This window comes from Emydura macquarii, unplaced genomic scaffold (genome assembly GCF_026122565.2).
Source record: "Emydura macquarii macquarii isolate MOO-44397 ecotype Brisbane River unplaced genomic scaffold, CSIRO-AGI_Emac_v2 contig_1253, whole genome shotgun sequence".
NCBI lineage: Eukaryota > Metazoa > Chordata > Testudines > Chelidae > Emydura > Emydura macquarii.
Window position 1 is genome coordinate 84,037,009 of NW_027131390.1, and position 20,657 is coordinate 84,057,665.

Here is a 20,657-nt window from a genome sequence, read left to right on the forward strand (position 1 = left end):
AGCTATTATAGTCAAAGCTGATATTCTCTTATATACTCTTCACTGGTGGTACAGGAGATATCTTTAATGCTGCCCAGCTAGAATTGGCCTGAATATTTAAGAGACTTCAGATATCACTGAATGTAGGTTTTTTTTTATGGCCCACAGGTTGGTTGTATACAGGGGCTGAGGGAACTGGTTTGGATAGAGCAAACCTAATGTGACCACCCAGCCCAACTCTTTAGTCCCACTGGACCTGAAGCTTTTATTAGATTTGTTTGGATGAGTGTACTGCAAGTTCTTTACCTTTCATATATGTTCCCTGAAAGCCTGCTAATATTACTAAAGTCTATTTCTGGGTCTTTTGCTCTTTGATAAGGCAGCTAGTCAGGCCTTAAATCCCTCTTACTCCTCTCAGTTAACGCCTCTGGAACTTCCCTTGAATTCAGATTAAAGTGTTGGAGAAAGGTAGAAACCTCTGGTTTAGATAGGTGGAATGGAGAAGAATGGGACACAGGTAAAGGAGGAGGGGTGAGAAAGAGCATGCTAGACTGTCTGCATAAGTATCAGAGAAATGTCCAAACTTCCCAATACTTATCCAGTTATTGTGTACTCTGTCTACCATAAAACTCTTTGCAAAACCCTACCTTAATTTCCATTATTCCCCAGACATGCTTCTCTGAAAATTCAAAGATACTGTGCTAGTGGAGTTTAGATAAGTACCTGGATAGAAAGAAAAACTCTGTGGTAAAAGGCATCTCTTTGAATTTAACTTCTAGAAAATAACACCTGGAAACATTTCACTGTCTTGCAGGATGCAGAAAATATAACATTCTATTTTTTCCCCTCTGAACAGAGGGGGGAATAAAAGGGATCTGGAATACCAGGGAATCCTCTGCCCATCACCGTTCTTGAAATCCTCTGAGGGAGAGAGGGAGCTTGCTATTGCAGAGGGGCCTGTTGAAAAGTCTCACTGCAAACTTGCTCTTTGGGATTGGAAGGAGATGATATATGTAGTGTGCATTGGGCTAATCTCCTCCCAATCCAGGAGCAAACCCCCACTCCTCTGAAGTGTCCTCTGCAAAATCTGGGGACAAGGAAATAGTATGACTGAGGAGACAGCTTGACCCCTCTCTGCCAAAAGGCTTGAGAAGATTTACCTGTACAGGGTCACTTCTGCTAATGGAGACAGAGAGCACAATCAAGACATTTTTTTCCCAAAATATTTTCAGCAGATTCTTCTCCTCTCCCGCTCCCATGCAAAGTATATATTTATTAAGATGACTTTTTCACATGTCAATACAACAAAAACCAATGGCCATATTACAGGCATGTTAATACACTGTACCAAGACTGAGAATCACAGCATGTACAACATAGCCCCAGATTGTGAATAAAAATAAAAAGGAGGAAACAAAATGGACTAGAAAAAGGACTAACGTGGAAAAATACATTCATTTTAAGAGACAACAAGCTTTCATTTATTAACCCAAGATGTTGGACAAGGAAAACCAAAAGAGAATGAGAACGATGGATTGCCTTGTGTGTTTTTATTTATTTGGATCAAAGATAAGGGTATCTTCCAAAAGTTCTATTCCATGAACTGCTTCCAGAGGCCAAAGACAGTGACATTTATTCCTTTAGATGCATAAGGACTCCTTGGAGAAAGGATTTTCCCACAGTTTTTACCTAAGAAAATAAACAAATAGAATTATTAATTTTTAACAACTAGTTTTGATGCTCTTTGTCTCAAGTGGATTTCGGAATGAAATTGCCATGTTGTTGTATTTGCAGAACACAGCACAAGGCTTGCATCCTGGCTGTAGCCCATCTCTATTTCTGATCTTGTTAATAAAGTACACAGGTGAAGAAGGTTAAGGGGAGCTACTGATGGAGAAAGATGGACTGAGTTTTGGTTATGAATGGACAGGGAGAGAAAAGTAGTTCTCAGCAGGGAATGTCAAAAATTCACTCAGAATTGGATGAAAGAAATACATCTAAAAGTTTATTTCAAAGGAGCTGCACATATTTACACGAGTGCTGAATTTGCTTGGTTACCATAAAATCTGTGAATGCTGGTAGAAAACCTTATTTTTCCCTGTATGATTCCTCCTCAAAAAGGTGTTCCATGTCACCGACATCAGAATGTAGCCTTTGGGTTGCTTAAGTATGGTGAAAGGTACTGCCCTTTTACCATCCCCAGTATTCATACCCTCTCCTGGCCTGATGGACCAAGCTCAGTTCACATTCAGGATCCTTTCATGCTGCATATGATTCTTGAACTCAGGTCTATTGCATGGTAAACTGTTGAGCTCAGCATTTGTTAGTACAGGGATAGAACAACAGTATGGCCAACCCTCAAATGTTCAAGATTAATAAATCAGCAACCCAAAAATAATAAGAGTGAGATTTAAAAAAATATAGTAATACAGATAATAAAACATTGGGTTCTTTTTATTTGCCTTTTGGTGTTTGAACTTTTATGATACACTTTGTCATATTTTCAGGCTTTTCTTTGCAATCATGAGGGTTTGAAACTTTTTTTTTACATGAAAACTGACATTCTCTCATATTTGCATGAATCCAGGACCTGGGGCTTTTAGAAAAACACCAAATATTGTGACACTCATGATAAGATCATGAGAATTTGCAGTGCTGAAACCATCAGATACAATTATGACTGGTCTTGCATTAGAGCTGTTTGCACTCTGAAACTGTTACGATATGCTCAGGTTCAAATTGCAATATGCAAGACAAATACTGTCAGCAAACAGGTCAAGAGGGCAGCCTCTTATGTGAAACTCAATATTTGTTTCACATCAGAAAAAATGTCCAGTCCAGGAATATTGTTGTGTTTGGTTAATTAATTATAATATTGTTTTCCCTTTCAAGTGCATAGGGTATTTGGGCGTAGTAATAAATGGTACTGTCTGTTTAGTCAGAAATGAGCCTTTGTGAATTATTTTATAAGAACCCAATGCCTGCTTTGAAGCTATAACAGTCATATTTTATACTAAAGTCTACCATTGTTTAGAATTAAAGCTACTGCCAATTAACTGTTAAAGGTTTTCAATCCCACAAGTTTGTTTTGTGACAAATTCTGCTGAAAATATTTTGCCAAAATAAATGGAAACATGATCATTATAATTGGATGTGATTCTCAGTAAACTACAATTGCTTGAGGTCTCTGAGACTCTGTAGGGAGGGTTAATAACTCTTTGAGAGAGGGGAAAAAAGAATGCTTTTTATATCTTCTGCAACCTGCAAGACTGTGAAATGTTTCCAAGTGTAATTTTCTTGAAGTTAAAGTTGGGGTTATTAAGGTTCACTTAACAGATAAAGTTTGCCACAATTTCTTGGTCTCTATGATAAGATGACAAGATTTCTAATTTATAAAACCAGGACAGCATGTTGGGGGCTATGAACCATGCTCAAGGGATATGTTGAGCTACTTCTAGCTCTTCCCTTTCACATGTATCCTTATTTACAAAGACAGTTGAAAGCAGTGTGCGTCAACTGCCAGTCGGCCACAGTAACCCATCTGAGTTGTCTTCATTTTTTTCTGTTTGCAAATAGTCAATGGAATCTGTGTAACCTCCATGAAAAACCACAGGAACTTGAAACGTTTGCTGACCACATCTGGTATAATTAGTTCTAATAGCTTTTTAGTGTTGGTGAGTTGCTTAAAATACTTTATTTTTATTCTTTAAGTTTAAATGATCTTTCTATTTAAAACTGCCTGGGAGGCAGTTATATCAGAATAGAATTTAACTGTTAATATTAATGTAAAGGAAGATCATTTTACTGTGTAGAATTTGGAAATTTCTTATACTTAATTTTTTGTTATTTATTGAGTACTTTACAGACAATAAGACATGGTCCTGTCCCAAGGAATTTACAATCCAGTTCAAACACAAACAACACATGGTAAAGACACACATAATACATGACAGGCTGGTGCATGTTGGAGATGACATAGGAATCCTGAGTAAGTAATGGCACCCAATGTAAAAACAAAGCAAAAACATCTAAAGTCCTGCTAAACTAATTGTCTATAAACTATTGCCAAACTTGGGCTATGATGGGAGCAGATTCCAGAGATGTGAACTCTCTACTGAGAGTGCCCAGCTGATAGCTATATAAAGTATAGACCCAGGCACCTTCCATAAAGGCAACCCAGCAGATTGTAACTGCTATGGTAGAGTTAAAACCTTAGAAAACATTCTATTTTATAATTTTATCAAACAGATCCATAAAAATAGAACCTTTGTACTGTTTCAAATTAATTCAAAACTCAGTAATACAAATTCTCCTGAAATTTTCACAAGTTATATACATTCTCCTGTTCTTCTTTGAGTAGTGTCCATAGGGGTGCTCCACTTCAGGTGTGCTGTGCCTCTTGAGCCCTTGATTGGAAATATGTAGCTAGCAGTGTCCATGTGGCCCATGCATACGTCTTATGCCTCCTTGTGACATGCACTCATGCTATCTCAGGCGAACCCGCTCTGTTCCTTCTCTGCCGCCTTGGTCTGACATGGAACACTAACTAGCATGTCAGCCTACAGTATTTTCAGCCTTTTCTTTTTTCTACAAAGTTAGTTTATGGTTGTAGGTTACTAGTTAGTATTTAGGATAATTAGTTAATTTTAGGTGAGAGGATTGTTTTACCTTCTTTTTTCCCGTGGGAGACTTTTCTTCTCCTGGTATCATGTGCCTGGTTCACCAGGCTTACACCGTTGCCTCTCTTACAGGAGGCTATACCGGTAAGCAATGAACACTACAAGCATGCAAGGAGGGTAAGCACAGGGTACCCTCAAGCTCAGTCCTACTATTGGCACCAAAGCATTCTGCTCAGCTGTTGGTGCCATTGTAAGCCTTAACCCTGCCATTGGTACTGATACAAGCAGCCCAGGCAGTACAAGCTTGGTACTGAGCAAGTATTGGTAGTGAACCTGACATCTACAATGCCTTCAGAACACCCATTCATTGGCGCTGTTGGCTCCAGGTATGGTGACCTCAGCTATGGCATTGCTATCATGATCCTTTCAGGTATTGCAGGAGTTCTGATACTCGAGGGACCTCTTGGTATTGGATGAAACAGAGTCCCCATTGTTGCTGGGTACCAAGACATTGGTCTCTGGGTGGCCACTCTCCTCTATCATCATTGATTATCCCCCTATGGGAGAATGTGGAGGAAGAGGACGAGTACTCCCATGCAGTACGAGTACTCCGATTTCTGTCAGGGGGTCTCCTACATATCTCTTCGGGCATCCGCCTTTGCAGGAGGAGGGCCTTGGAAGTCACAAACGATGGTGGAACCAACCGTGTATGCCACCCCCACTTCCTTATGGATTCCTGCAATGGCAATATTAGGACCCATGAGCTGCCTATCAACAACTATTCAACAGACCACTGGTACCAACCCTCAGGGAGACCAAGCTACTTACACACTTTAGCCCACTTCCCTCTCCTTGTTACCACCTTGTCCATTTCCACCAGGCTTGGGAGCAGATCATCATGGACCAGTGAGTCTTAGATGTCATAACACTGGGCTACAATATGCAGTTTTGGTTACTCCTTACGTTTCCTCCCCCTTCCCCATCACTTTTCAGGGACCCCTCTCACGAACTTCTTCTGAGGCAAGAGGTGGACACTCTCTCCTTCAACTAGGAGCAATAGAGCTGGTCCCCATTACAATGGCATGGGGTTCTACTCAAAATGCTTCCTAGTACCAAAGAAGGACAGAGGTTGGAAGCTGAACTTAGACCTAAGAACAGCTGAACAAGATCATGAAGCCTCAACAGTTCAGGACAGTGACTCTGGAAACTATAATTCCTTCACTAGAGGAAGGGGATAGGTTTTCATCCCTCAGCCTACAAGACACTTACTTCATATAACTATACACCCGTCTCACAGGTAATACCTATGATTTACCGTAGGTCAAGATAATTTCCAGTACTGAGTGCTCCCCTTTAGTCTATCCTGTGTTTTTGAAGTTTCTAGCTGTAGTGTTTTTGAGGGTTCTAGCTGTAGTGGCAGCTTACCTTCAGCAGGAAGCAATTCTTGTCTTCCTGCACTTCAACTACTGATTGCTCAAAAACTGCTCTTTTGAGGCAGTATTATCGTTCACCCAGAAGGCCCTGGTTGTTCTGTTCCAAGAGTTGGACCTACAGCTGAATGTAAAGAAATCCACACTAGTACTGGTACAAAGAATACAATTGATAGGGGTATACTCGGACTCAGTGGCAGCCAGAGAGTACCTCCCTTTAGACAGATTTGTGACCTTGTCAGAGCTGATAGGGACAATTCATGAAAGCCCATGGATCATAATAAGGAACTTGTCTCCAACTCTTCGACCACATGGCTGCTTTCACCTTTGTGAGACTATTGCAAGGCTATGCCTCTGCTGCTTCCTGGGTTGGCAACGAATTGCCTATTCTTCAACCAGGGACAGGTGGGTGACAATACCCTTGCCATAAAGAACTCTCTAAACTGATGAAAAGAGCAACTCCATATCCATGCAGGTGTCCCTTTCTGTCTCCCAACCCCATCAGTGACCCTAATGACCAACTCATCCATGTTAGGATGGGGAGCCCATCTTGACACCCTCACGGTTCAGAGCAGAGGGACAGTCCATGAAACCAGTCTCCACATCAACCTGTTGTTGCTCAGGACAGTCAGGAATGCTTGCTTTTGTTTCCTGCCCCTCATCAGAGGCAAAACAATCATGGTTATGATGGACAACATGTCCTTCATGTTTTATAGCAACAAGCAGGGAGGAGCAAGATCCCACTCTTTGTTCACTGAAGCTAGAAAGTTCTGGAACTGGCACTTAACCAATCGATTTCAGCAGTCTGCCTTCCAGACATCCGGAATGCCATAGCCTATGCTGTCAGCAGACACTGCTCTGGGGACTAAGACTGGGAGCTGGACAGTCAGATTCTCCACGGCACGTTCCTGAGATGGGGACTGTCATATCTTGACCTATTTGCTACCTCTGAAAACTGGAAGTATCCTCTCTTCTTCTGGGCGGGTTCTGGGTCACTACTTCCTGGGTGATGCCTTCCTTCTACAATTGAAGAAGAGTCTGTTCTATGCCTTTCCTCCTGTATCCCTAATTCCAAGGGTGATGAACAAAATCAGGCAGGACAAGGCCTTATGGTACCTACCTGGCAGAGACAAGCTTCGTACCTGTACCTGCTTCAGTTCTGTGTCCAACTGCCGATCAAGCTCCCGACCATTCCTCATCTCCTGTCTCAGGATGTGGGTTGCGTGCTTCACCCCAACATGGCAGTTCTACACCTCAGGGCATTGATGTTGAGTGATTCTCAGAAATAGAGTTTCCTGCTCTATTGAGGTGCAGCAGGTGTTATTAAACAGTAGAAAGACATCAACCCACACTACTTAGCTGCAGAAATAAAAGAATTTGTCCATTGATGTGGTCATTGTTACCTCTGGCTGGAATTGGTTCCCCTTTCTGTCCTCCTAGATTACCTGCTGGATCTGAAGACATCTGGGTTATCCATCAGTTCAGTCAAGGTACACTTGGCAGTCATATCAGCCTTTCATCCCCAGGTGGATGAGTCTCCCTTTTTGCTTACCTAATATGGTCCAGATTTATTAAGGGTCCGGGTGATCTCTTCCCACACACTAGACACCCCATTCCATCTTGGGACCTCAATTTGGTTTTCAACCACCTCATTAGACCTTCATTTGAACCAAGGGGGACCTGTTCCAACTTAATTTGTCCATGAAGACAGTCTTCTTAGCTGCCATCGCATTGGCCTCTAGGTAGGGGGATATTGGAGTCTTGATGGCAGATCCCCTTTACCATGTTTTTTAATGATAAAGTCTCTGTCTGTCTGCATCCTAAGTTCCTGCAAAAAGTTACATCGGATTTTCATCTTAACCAATCTATAAACAGTATTTTGTCTGACACCTCATAGTTCTCAGCAGGAATCCTATTTCAATACCTTGGACATTAGAAGGGCTTTAACCTTCTATCTGGATAGGTCTAAGCAGTTTAGGAGATTGCCTTGACTTTTTATATCCTTCACAGATAGGTCTCAGGGGGCTCCTATTTCTGCTTTTAAAATGGATTTTTGGTTGTATTGCTACCTGTTATGAGTCTGCAGGTGCTCAGCCCCCCAGCGGGTGAGAGCACATTTGACTAGATCACAGGCAACATCTACTGCGTTTTTTAATATCACAGTATCTCAGGTATGTAGAGCTGCTACATTGACTGCAGTCCATACATCTTCAAAGCATTACACCCTGCTCCCTGCTGCCAGATCCGATATGGCACTTGGCTCTGAGTACTGTCTTCAGTTTTGGACCCCGTTCCAAAGCTCCCTCTTCCTTCTAGGGATGCTGCTCAGATGTCACCTGAAGTGGAAGACACACACTTGAAGAAGAAGGAGATGTTACTCCCCCTGTGCAGTAATTGTAGTTCTTCAAGATATGTGCCCCTATTGGTTCTCCACTGCCTGCCCTCCTTCCCCTCTGCTTGGTTGTTCCCTAAGGGATGACTGAGTAGAGAAGGAACTGGAATATGGTTCACCTATTCATCCCTTCATACCCTTGGTGTCTGCCACGAGGAGGCATAGGGTGAATGTCTGGGCTGAACAGACACTGTTAGCTAGAAAGCTCCAATGAAGGACTTGAGAGGTGCATGTGCATCTGAAGTAGAGCACTGATAGGGACACATCTCAAAGACCTACAGTTACTGCACAGGGTGAGTAACATTTCCTTCTCTGGCATTCTTCATAGATATACAGATTGTAACCTGTATAGCATCCTATGAGCTACAGTATAAGGCTGCCTACATATTTGGGGGAATTGAGTACATCTTGGTAGCTACAATGTGAAGCCTCAGTGATTTGTGATGTTGTCAGATTCCTAGGATATGGGGCAACTGCTTCAGTACCAGTACTTTTTAGTACTGAGGTTTACATTGAGTGCCGAAGGATACAACATTTTAACAAAAACAAATTTGTAGGCTGTCAGAACAGAAGGGATTATTTAGTCTGACCTCCTGTATAACATAGGCCATAGAACCACACCAAGTAATTTCTGCATCAAGCCCATAATTTATGTTTGAGCTACAGCATACTTTTAAGAAAAATATCCAGATTTGATTTAAAGACTTTCCAGTGATGATGAATCCACCATGTCCCTAGTTAAATTATTCCAATGTCTAATAACCCTCACTGTTAAAAATTTACATCTTATTTCTAGTCTGAATTTATGTAGCTTCACCTTCCAGCCATTGGATATCATTAGCATTTGTCTGCTAAATTAAAGACACATCTGCAATCAGAAATCTCCTCCTCATATAGGTACTTGTAAACTGTGATCAAGTTACCTCTTAACCTTCTCTTGAATAACCTAAATAGACTGAGCTTTGTAAGTCTCTCAACATAAGGCATGGTTTATAGATCCAAATCATTCTTGTTGCTCTTTTATGAACCTTTTCCAATTTTTCATTAGCCTTTGTGAAGTTTGGACAACGGAACAGTATTCCATTAAGGGTCTCTCTAAGGCCATATACAATGATAATACCATCCTCCCATTCTTACTTGATTATTGTTAGTTTCATGTCACTGATGTGTTTTATTAAGTGCTATGTATATAGCACAAAAAAGGAACTTGCAAGTTCATTAGTGTCTGATGAGAATAGCTAAATTTTATTTAAGATTATATTTGTTGTCTTAATGAGGGGAAAATTGCAGCCAAATGGCTATGTTCTGGCAATTTCCTGCAATATCCTTGAAATACTTTATTGTATTAAGCATATGTATTATTATGGGCTGGGATTGTATGCACTGTCTCCAGGTTGGAGATGTGACAGATGTGAGGTCTGGGAATTCCGTGGACTATACTGAACAATGTGACAAGAATGGACTTTGGAACAAAACGTGTTAAAGTGGTTTTCCTGGTGAATGTCTAGGAGAATGTGAATGCAAATGCCCCACCTCTGGTTATGGAAACACCCCGCCTTTTGAGCAACTTTCTGAGGAGTGGGCCATTTTCTGCTGATCATCTGTTACATGCGACCAAGATCAAAGGCCCAAGCTGTATAAAGGAAAGACTGAACTACTCATGGTGGTTCTAGTTCTGAATCTGAGACAGTTATGAACTTGCAAGGTGGGGGAAAACCGGGTGTGTTTTTTAAAGAACTGACACCTAGCAGAGCCCGAGGTTGGAGTTGGGGTGACCTCTGGTAATCTTTTTTAGCATTTGTGTAAGTTCTTGTTTTAATATGTTTTCTCTGTAATGTTTTCACCTTAGTAATATATGTGCTTGCTTAGAAAGAGCTGTGTGGTAACTTGTAACTACAGGCAATACACTGGGCATAGCATCTGGAGAGAAAACAAAGCACAGACGCTAGCCTGTTTAGGCAGTCTGGCTTGCTGGGACTATCACAGTGTAAGGCAGGAAACTGTACAGCCTTGAAAGCCCCCAGTCATGATAGAGAGAGAGACATGAGTCTCTTCCCAAGAGAGGTGAGTGCTGGGAGCTGGAAATCTAAATATGGGTGCTCTTGGTGGACCACGGAGGGGGAATAGAAGTGAAGTTGCCCCAAAACTGTGTTTGATGTATTAATGAGGTGAACAGAGCAGCCAAATGGTAATCTTCTACCTCAAGTGCACACTTGGGGGGCTCCCATTGATTTCAACAAAAGCCCCCTTCTGTACCTGAATACAGAATTCAGCCCAAACTTTGTAGATGTTTAAAATTAAGGGAGTGGCCCATTATTTGAAATTGGGCACCAAATTTAGGATACCCAAATGTGGAAATGGGTTTCCTACATTAAGCATCCAAGCCTGAAAGCTCTGTCGACTGTTTGATTACACAGAGAGGTGGGTGAACATTTTAGAGCCAAGTAATAACCAGCCTGAACTGGAGCCTAATCTTTAATCTGTACTAGAACCCTGTGTCCCTACAGCTTTACTAACAGAATTGCTAGCATCCCTTAAAACACCTTTCTCCGTCCAGAGCAATCATTCTCCTAGTGATCTCCTTTCCTTAACACTGCCTATATACTTTGATAAATTTGTAGGGCTCAGAAGCTAGGTAAGCCCACTCATTGACTTCATATTTCCCATGGTTTGAGGATTAAGTTTGGATCATTTTGGTTAAGTGCATAGGCTCCATTCAGACTCTCTCTCCCCTCCTCCCCCCCAGACTTTTAGGTAAGACATTTTAGACCGAAGACAGGGATTTGGACTGTCAATGCAAATGGACTGGGAGCTAGCGGAGGGATTGAAGAACATGAATGATGTGCTCATGGTGGCCTTTGCCACTGGAGAAGCAAGCTGTATTTTGCCTGAGCTAGAGACTCTGTATTGATTCCACCTTCAGCCCAGATACAGTTGCAGTAATCTAGTCAGGAAGTGTATGGTGATAGATGTGTGAATCGCTGTGGCCCATTCCATCTCCAGGAGGAAGGAGTGAAATTCCCCAGCAAGATGAAGGTGGACAAAGGGATTGTTTTCCATTGATGCTACATGATTGTCTAAGCTTAACAATGAGTCAACAGGAGCACTGTTTGCACCACTGTGGTGACTAGGGCAGTCTTTAAAATGGAAGGGAGGCACAAAGTCCCAGTTCTTCAAAATGTTTCTGTCTTGTGAATAATGTCAATTTGGTCATGCCCAGATTTAGTCTGAGCCAGTTCTTCATCCAGCTGATCCCTTGTTGGCATTTTGACGTTGTGATAACACTGGTTGTGTCTGTGGAATATGGACTTGACAGCTGGTGTCATCTGTGTATTGTTGGCAGGGGAGCCTTTGGTCTCTCACCATTTCTCCAAGTAGACTCTGAGGTAGATGTTGAAGAGCATTTTATGCATTGCCCTTCTCTGTAAACGTTTGTTATTGTGTTGTATTAGACTATTACATAACAATATGTCAACTACAGCCCATTGAGACTGAAATCAATACATTTGTAATTATTTCAGTGTCCATGCATTAGTAATTAGTAATTAGTAATACTAATATTCATTGTTAGTATTATTTATAATGTATTAATTTATTAATTATTATTAATTATTAATTAATTAATGTATTAATGTATTCTGATAGCACTTACAATGTGAATGGAGAACACAGTCCTTGCCCTGAAAAGCTTATGATCTAAGATGACAGGCAACATATGAATGATTGTTGCCTGTCCATTATTATTTGGCTAATATCTTTCATATGTTACACAGGAAGTGAGTCTTGAGGAATGGCATTAAGTTTCTATTAGGGAGGAAATTCCTTGGATACGTTGCAATGGAAGAAAGTCCAAAGACAGCTCAGTGTCCCATACAGCACTTTAAACTTTTAATTAACACATTAGTCTGAGGTATAATGCTACCTTTTAGAACATTACAATATACTTACATATTGAAAAACAACTAACAGGTTCTCTTTGCTTCTCCAGAAATCAGTGACAAGAGCTTTGGAATCAGAAAATAGCAGCTGAGACTCTCTAGGGTAGGCAGTGCCTACCTTGTTTTTAATATATACATTAGAATCTTTACATGCTGCTGTAAATTGACTCTCAGTGCACCTTTATGTTTAAATTTTGCCTTCCTGTTTCCAGATGAATTCCATTGGAATTCAGATATTCTTGAACATACGCATATGGTTTTATTGTCCATGTCAAGGAATTTACACAGCACACTAATATAAAATCAAATTCATTTTGTCGCTTTATCTTCCCTTACCAGGACAGCGTGATTTTTTTTTCCCATTTTAAAGCAGGAATGTGAACCCCTTCTGCTACAGTTGAAAGTCGTCTTGAGAGAACTAATAAAATAAGCTTATGGCTTCTGTTTCTAATGAATGATTGAGTTGCAATCAGTACAGTTAGAACCTGAGTTCAGGAGAAGAAGAGAGACGTGACTATGTTAATATGTTCTAGTTATTTTTTTTCCCTTCCAGAACTGTAATATGTTATCCATACTTAAATTGGTAGGCGGAAATAAATGGAGCCTCTTAGTGAACTCTAATCTTCCTTAGTTGCACATGCCCTAGAGAATGCTCCACTGCTTTTCAGATGATAATAATTACAGCCAAAATGATGTTCTGCAAGCTTCCCTTATCTTAAATTAGGATACGATTAAGGTCTAAGAATTCTATTTGTTAGGTTTTGGAAATAATGGATGTCTAGTTCAGATTTCTTCAGCATTCTAGAATATTTATTTCTTGTTTTACTTCTGTTCTCACTGACCACTCATCTTCTTATCTTTCATGGCTTAAAAAAATTGAAAGGTAAAAAATAAGAGAAAGAAATCTATGTTCCTTAAATTAATATTTTGGTTGACAGGTTTAATAGTTTGTGGATTTAACACACAAGAATCCCTGTTACAAATGAAACAGATTTGCACAATATTTTAACAAACCCATCAAATATATTAAGGAAAACTTGCCTTTTTTTTGCTTACAAGTTGTTATTCAGTAGTTCTGAACAGTTATAGAAAAACATATAATGGGTTCAGATTTTCAAAACACACCTATTATAAGCAGACATTTAATGTTACCAAATCCTTATGCTTTCATGAATCTAAAATTATACAAAAAAGTGTGTAAAAGTTTCAGAAAGTTACAACAAACAAAAATAGGGCTATGCTCATTTGCAGACTAAAAATAAAGTAGATCAAGAGTGATTTATGTATCAAAGTCATTTCTGTTCCCTACTTTTCAAACTCGCAATGCATATGTTTCGTGGCTGTAATTATGATCCTCAGGGTGTGCAAGCCAAAAGGTGGCAGAGTCAGACAAAAAAACATTAGGAGATTGATGACATGGTATTTTGCTAATACAATGCAAAATGCACTAACAGATTATGAAGCTCACACTTACCCGTTCTGCTAATGTCATCTAAATTTTGTTTCCTTACCAACTTCTGAATTGATCTCTCACTCATCTCAACTGTCTTTATTATAAAAAATGAAGAAAAACCCCTAATAAAAATGAAAATAGGAACACAAAATAATCTCACCATCATCCGCTCTGAGATCTTTTTAAAAGGCTCTGAGGATGTTATTTTTCATCTCCAGATTAGAGATGTGTGCTTATTCACATAGTCTTTTTGGCACTCATGATAGGCTGATGCTACTTAGAAAGATACAGAAGGGAAATTAAAGATATGCAGAGAACTAACACACTCATGATAATGTTCTAACATACTTTGGATCGGGCATAATGCATTGTCTATCAGTTTCCTAGGGACAAAATCCAGTAAAAACAGTTAAAAATAGATTTTAAATGTGAGCAAAATGTTTTTGGGTAATAGTCACAAATGGACTGTAATAACTTTATCTATCACTTAGTTCTTATGCACTGATAATGTGCTGCACAAGACAGAAAAGGACACGTTGGAACATCCAGAGGTATTAACTTTGAAAAAAACTAACCCAAACCCTCTTTATCATCCCCCATTATTATTTCTCTCTGCTATCCATTGTTGATGTGGGGACAGTGCCACCTGCCCCTTCCTGGGCACACACCTTGTTCAGCACCATGTCTCTGAGTCTTTTGACTCCTCTAAGCTTTCGCTCAGGACATTTGCCTGAAAATATTAGGCAATCCTGGCTGCTTTTTCCTTGCTCTATTTTGAAGGACCCACAGATCTCTTCAACCCACTGATTGACTATATCTCTGACCTCAGGGTTTTACAAACGACTAAACTTTTATTTAACAAGATTTAACATAACATAGATCACCATAGTTTTCAGTAACCCTTCTAACTTCTTACTCCAAGACGGAAAGCCTGATTTTATAAGATCCCGGCAGACCTTCTCTTCCTCACCGCAGGCTAGCTCTCCAGTCCCCTCTGAGATCATGCTCCTCTTCTCTGGAGCCAACCAACTACGATCCTTCAAATTGAACCCCCCTGAAAGTTTCAAGTGGGTAGTCTGGGTGGAACTTCTATCCAAGAGTCCAAGCCTTTGTGTCTCTGTGTACTCAGCTGCATGTGTTCTTTCTGGCCTTCATCCAACAACATATCCCATCATACAATTTCCCTTCACAACCCTTATCTTATAAGAACATCATATATCATATAATTTCAAATTAACGTAGTTCCTTCTGCACTGTGGGCCAGTGACTGAAGAGAGTATATTTGGGATTAGAATGTGAGATACGGGGTACCTCGTGATTGGAAGGTTGTCATCCATGGACCTCTCCTCCATTCCCCCTTACCTACTGTCTTCAACATGCTTTATCTCTGTTTATTCCCTATCACTCCCTTCTCTCAATCTTCCCTCACCTTCCCACTGTGCCACCTCCCACCAACTAATTACTATCAACCGTAGTTTTAGCTACTTGCATTAATGCTGAAAACCCCCGTGACTTTATGTGCTATTGAGTGTGGCAAAAATAGAAATGAAAATCTGGATCTTTTTGTGAGGATGTCTGTGTTATACACACAAATGACTGTAGTAAATGATTGATATGTTTCCAAAACTTCTGTGTGTTTTTTTTTTTTTTTTAATTTTCTAAAGGAAAAATCAGTTGCAGATTGTGAGTAAAAACAAGCTGCAGGTATACATAATGCCAGAAAACCATCAGTAAGAAAGCAGATTCAAGATTTCAAGAGCCTATTGTAGACTACAGTAAATAATGATATCTGATAAATTCCTGATAGTGTCTCCCTTTATGGTTACTGCAGCACATTCATTCTGAACAAATGAGTCTTTACTTTTAAATGTCCAAATCCTGTTTTTCATGCACTAAACATAATCCATGTATTAATTTAAATAACAGGAAAATTAGGGTTCTGACCAACTCCACCTGAAATAAATGGAAACACTCCAATAGGAAGAAGAGTGAAGTTGGGCCCCTAATTCATGAAAACTATTCTACAAGAGCATCAAGTATGTAACAAAACAGAAAAAAAAAATTCACGGTTTAGAGTGAATCTTACCATATAATGATTACTGCTGAAAGGTGGTGAATTAAAATGGAGCTGGAGTGACATCTCACATGACTCTCTATTCATTTCAGTAAATCATGTGAGATACCTGGCTCCTGCGAGATCTTGTGTTGTATCATCTTGTTTTTCCACATGTGTCCTTCCAGTCAAGGTTGGTCATATGCAAGAGCAAAATAAGTGATGCAAGTGATGTATTTACTTTACAGTTTGTACTGGCCTGATCTCTTCCTCCTGCAGGAAGGACCAATGTGGGAAGGCAATGTCTGGCCTAATTCTAATTCAGCAGTGTGAGACCACAGTCTTGTGTGCTGTCTCACAAATCAAAAAGGCTATCCTTGTGTCCAGAAGTTAACCACAGGTGGGGATGCCTTTAAATTACTTCACAGGACCTTACTTTGAAGACAAAAAATGATAAAATGCTAAGCGTTATCCTGTCTCAGTGTCCATGGACACTGATACACAGGGGTCAAGGGTGAATAAATAAGCTTTATTGTGCCCATTGTGCTTATTCACATTTTGATGCAGGTGTTTCATGTTGTCATCTGGTACATTTTGACTTTAGTTATAGATTTCCTTGGGTATCAAAACCTCAGTATTCTGTTAATGCAGTAGTTTTGGATTTGCAGCATTTTATCAATTAAATAATACATTGTAGTAAAGGTCCAGCCAAATAACAAATTAGCTTTTTTTAGTTTAGGACACTTTTGACAGTTATGGAGTTTATATATTTTTTTTATGTCTCAGAAAATGAGGCAGGTGTTTTTCTGTGGGGCGGGGCAGGGCGGGGAGAAGGCAGACACTCAAGTTCAGCAGATTGTGAAGAAGTTTAACTGGTAACTGGACACAAAGGAACTTGATGGAAAAGAGGGGTTGTTATACCGAGGAAGGGAAACTGGAAAAAAATCATACTATACCTTTGACAAATAGTTTTTGTGCTGTTTGTCTATATATGTGTGTCTGTCTTGTCTTTTAGATTGTCAGCTGTTTAGGGTGTAGGGAGTGTCTTCTGTTCCATATAAATGCCTAGCACATTGCCACCCTAGCTGTGATTTAGGCTTTTAGGCTTTGCCAGAATACAAATTATTAATAGAAGTAAAAACAATAATGAATGAATCTACAGTGAAGAGTGAACTTTTAGTAACTCTTTGCACAGAATCACTACCAACTCCTGGGGAGTAAACACAGTGGGTCATTTAATATCCGTGACACTAATTAACCTTGGCAAAATGTTGGAAGGTGATTGCAACTGTCATGTGCCTGAAATATCAAGAAATTGATAAATGGTTTTGCAAGTACAAACCTGTACTTTTTTTTTCAAAATATATTCATTATAGTTAGAGAATAGAGCTGCACTAAACTCTCATTTTCTGTTTCATAAATATTCGCATGTGAACACAGGTTTCTATGTGCATTTATAAGACTTTGGTGAGTTGCTCATCAGTAGAATCTCACCACTTCCACTAATACGGTTCTTAGTGCTTAAAAAGAATGGAGGAACAAAACTCAAAGTTTTCACACAGTTGCTCAGGTGAAAATTTGCAGAGACAAATTTAAGAATTGTAACAGAACCACCTTGTTTCCTGGAAAGAAAATCGCATTTCACTGATGTGGAATACAGTAAAAAAATAAAGTCAAAATCTCAAAATCTCCTTCTTCCCTTCCCTTGCCTTGCCTTTTTTTTTTTTATTTGTATAACCAAACATAAAAGCATGACTTTTTCTCACCCAGCTGCTTGCTGTGGAAATGTTTCTCCTCTTATGGAATGCTTTACTAAGAATGTTTCTGGCATTAAGCCATGGAGCAACGAGACTACTTGTTATAGGGCTTGCTTCAGACCTCACTCAGGCTGTTTTTCGCCACTGTAGCAACAATGACTTCAGTGGAATCACTCCTGATTTACACCAATGTAACTGAAATCAGAATCACCCCCATGTATTTTTCAGCTGAACACAATCAATCACTTTCCTGCAGTTTTGAAAAAGTGATAATGAAATAGCTGAAAATGCTGTAATTTGCTAATATTTCTGTGTTGCACTAGCATTGTAGCAAGTGTGGTATATCCACAGGTCTCTCTTGGCAGTAGGGCCTGAGGGGCGCCCTTCAACCCCACGGGAGGGCAAGTAAGTCCAGTCAGTATATGCCCCTCTCTGTGGCTCCTGTGTGGGGCTGTAGAGGTGGTGGTAAAACTCTGAGGATCAGAGCCACCCTGATACTTCCAGCAGGCCGAGGTTTTTCCTTCTCTGTCTCTCTTGGCCAAGGAGAAGCACTATCCTAGTCTGGGGGGGATTCTCTCCTCCTGCCCCCACAAGCCTTCTGGCAGCTTCCTTCTCTTCCCTGTCTCCTTTAGGAGAGGCAGGGTTTAAGTAGACCTGGAGTGGCTCTTAACTGGGTCCAGGTGTCTGTAATTGACCTGCAGTAACCTCTGCTCTGCCTGCAGGGAAATGGGCCTTCAGCAGTCTAGGGCTCACATACTGGCCCTGGTATACCCTTTTGTAGCCATCTGGTCTGGCTTTACCACATATCCTACCCCCACCCCCGCTCAACACTATGGGTTTGGGCTACTTGGGTCGAACAACAGTGCATCTGTGACAGGCTGTCCGCATTGCTATATTTGGCCCTTGCCCTATGCTGTACCCTGAAGTGGAATGGCTGTAATGCCAGGAACCATCACGTCACCCATGCATTCCGGTCCTTGTTGCAGTGCATCCACTTCAGGGAGCATGGTCCGTAACCAGGGTGAACTTCTGCCTAATCAGGTAATGCTGGAGGATTTCCATGGCCCATTTCATCACCAGGCATTCCCTCTCCACTACCGCGTACCATTGTTCCCGGGGCAGCAGTTTCCAGCTGAGGAATAAGACTGGGTGTTCCTCGTCCCCCAGCATCTGTGATAGTATGGCACCCAAACCAATCTCCGAGGCATTCATCTACAAGATGAATTCTTTCTTGAAGTCAGGGGCTATCAGTACCGGGCTATGACACAGGGCAGCAGTTTTCAGGTCTGTGAAGGCTTCTTCCGCCAAGCTGGACCACACCACTATGTCGGGGTCGCGGGCTTTTATCAGGTCCATTAGCGGGTAGGCACGGGTGGCAAAGTGGGGAATGAATCTTCTGTAGTACCCAACTATCCCCAAAATATACCCGGACCTGCTTCTTCCGGATTGGCCAGGATCAGCTTTGTATTGCCTCTAGCTTGTTCAGCTGGGGCTTCACCATACCTCTCCCCACAATGTACCCCAGGTACTTGGCTTCTGCCAGCCCAATTGCACATTTGGGAGGATTTGCCATGAGGCCTGCTTTCCTCAGGGTATCTAACACCGCCTCCACCTTTCCTAGGTGGGTATCCCAGTCTGGACTATGTGTCACCAGATCATCGAGATAGGCGGCAGTATACTTAGCATGGGGGTGTAACAGTTTATCCATGAGCTGCTGGAAGGTGACAGGCGCCCAGTGTTGTCTGAAAGGGAGGACTGTGTATTGATATAGCCCTTCCGGCATAGAAAAGGAAGTCTTCTCTTTGGCTTCTCTGGCCAGAGGGATCTGCCAATAACCTTTGGTCAGGTCTAGAGCGGACTAAAACCTTGCTTTCCCCAGCTGGTCGATTAGCTCATCGATCTGAGGTATGGGGTAAGCATCGAACCAGGACACCTCATTTAATTTCCAGAAGTCATTACAGAATCTTGTGCTGCCATCCGGTTTGGGTACCAGAACGATCGGACTGGACCGCTGACTATGGGATTCCTTGATGACTCCCAATTCCAGCATCCTCTTGACCTCAGCCTTAATTTCCTTCCTTTCTGCCTCTGGAATCCGGTATGGCTTGACGTTCAATTTTATCCCAGAGTCGGTGATGATATGGTGAAGAGCCTCTGTGGTCCTGCTGGGTTCCACTGAGAACACATCCCGGTTTCTCTCAATTATCTTCATGACTTTTGATCATTGTGCCAGGGTCAAGTCGGGGGATATTCTCACCTCCCCCTGAGTCTTGTATTCCTGGGGAGCTGCATCTGGCTCTTTGCTTGGCTGGGCCCCATCGAGACTAGGTCCAGCCTCCGGCTCGTCCATAGTTGGGGTAGCCCTCCTATCGGCTGGATGAGATCGCCTCCCAACTAGGGCGGCCTTTTGGTTCTGGGCCAAGATCCTGGTTCCCAGCCGCTTGTCAGCTCTCCTCTCCCGTCGCATCTTCTGCCATTTCTCCATGATGGGGAACAGGTCTTGGGTGAATTCAGCGAACACTGGGGGAGGACAACCTATGGGGGCCTCCCTACTGATTTCAGTGTCGCTACCCTGCCTGGAATCTCCCACGGGGAGTAGGCACTCAAACCCGGGGAAGTCCCAGCCTATGAGGACTGGGTAGGGACGTTTTGGGACCACGCCTGCTTGTTACTCTCATAATACGTCCTTGAATCATGATACGGACCGGAATGGTCGGATAGGAATTGACCGTGCTGTGCACACAGGTTATCCCGGTGTGTTTAGCCTGGGACAGCTGGTCCTGGCCCACCAGCTTCCTGGAGATCAGAGTGACGGCGCTCCCAGAGTCCACTAGAGCAGTGGTCTCTATGCCATTCATCTTGACTGGCTGGGTGTACCTATGTGCGGTCCCCTCCACCCCCACCAGGTAGACCAGGCTGCAGAGGCCAGCAAGCTCACCCAGCCTGCATTGCATGGGTTCCTCCGCATTTGGGCATTGGGCGGCTATGTGCCCTAGCTCCCCACAGGCATAGCACCTGTACCCTAATCGGGACATA

The 20,657-nt window shown here is 41.7% G+C and overlaps 1 long non-coding RNA gene across 1 annotated transcript in view; it reads right to left on the reverse strand.

The window, feature by feature from the left end:
- Positions 1–1,279: 1,279 nt before the first annotated feature.
- LOC137154195 (uncharacterized) overlaps positions 1,280–20,657 on the reverse strand; it is a 32,587-nt gene continuing 13,209 nt past the window's right edge. Inside the window, exon 3 of the long non-coding RNA XR_010920142.1 lies at positions 1,280–1,668. This is a non-coding gene — a long non-coding RNA (uncharacterized lncRNA). The remainder of the gene's footprint in view (positions 1,669–20,657) is intronic.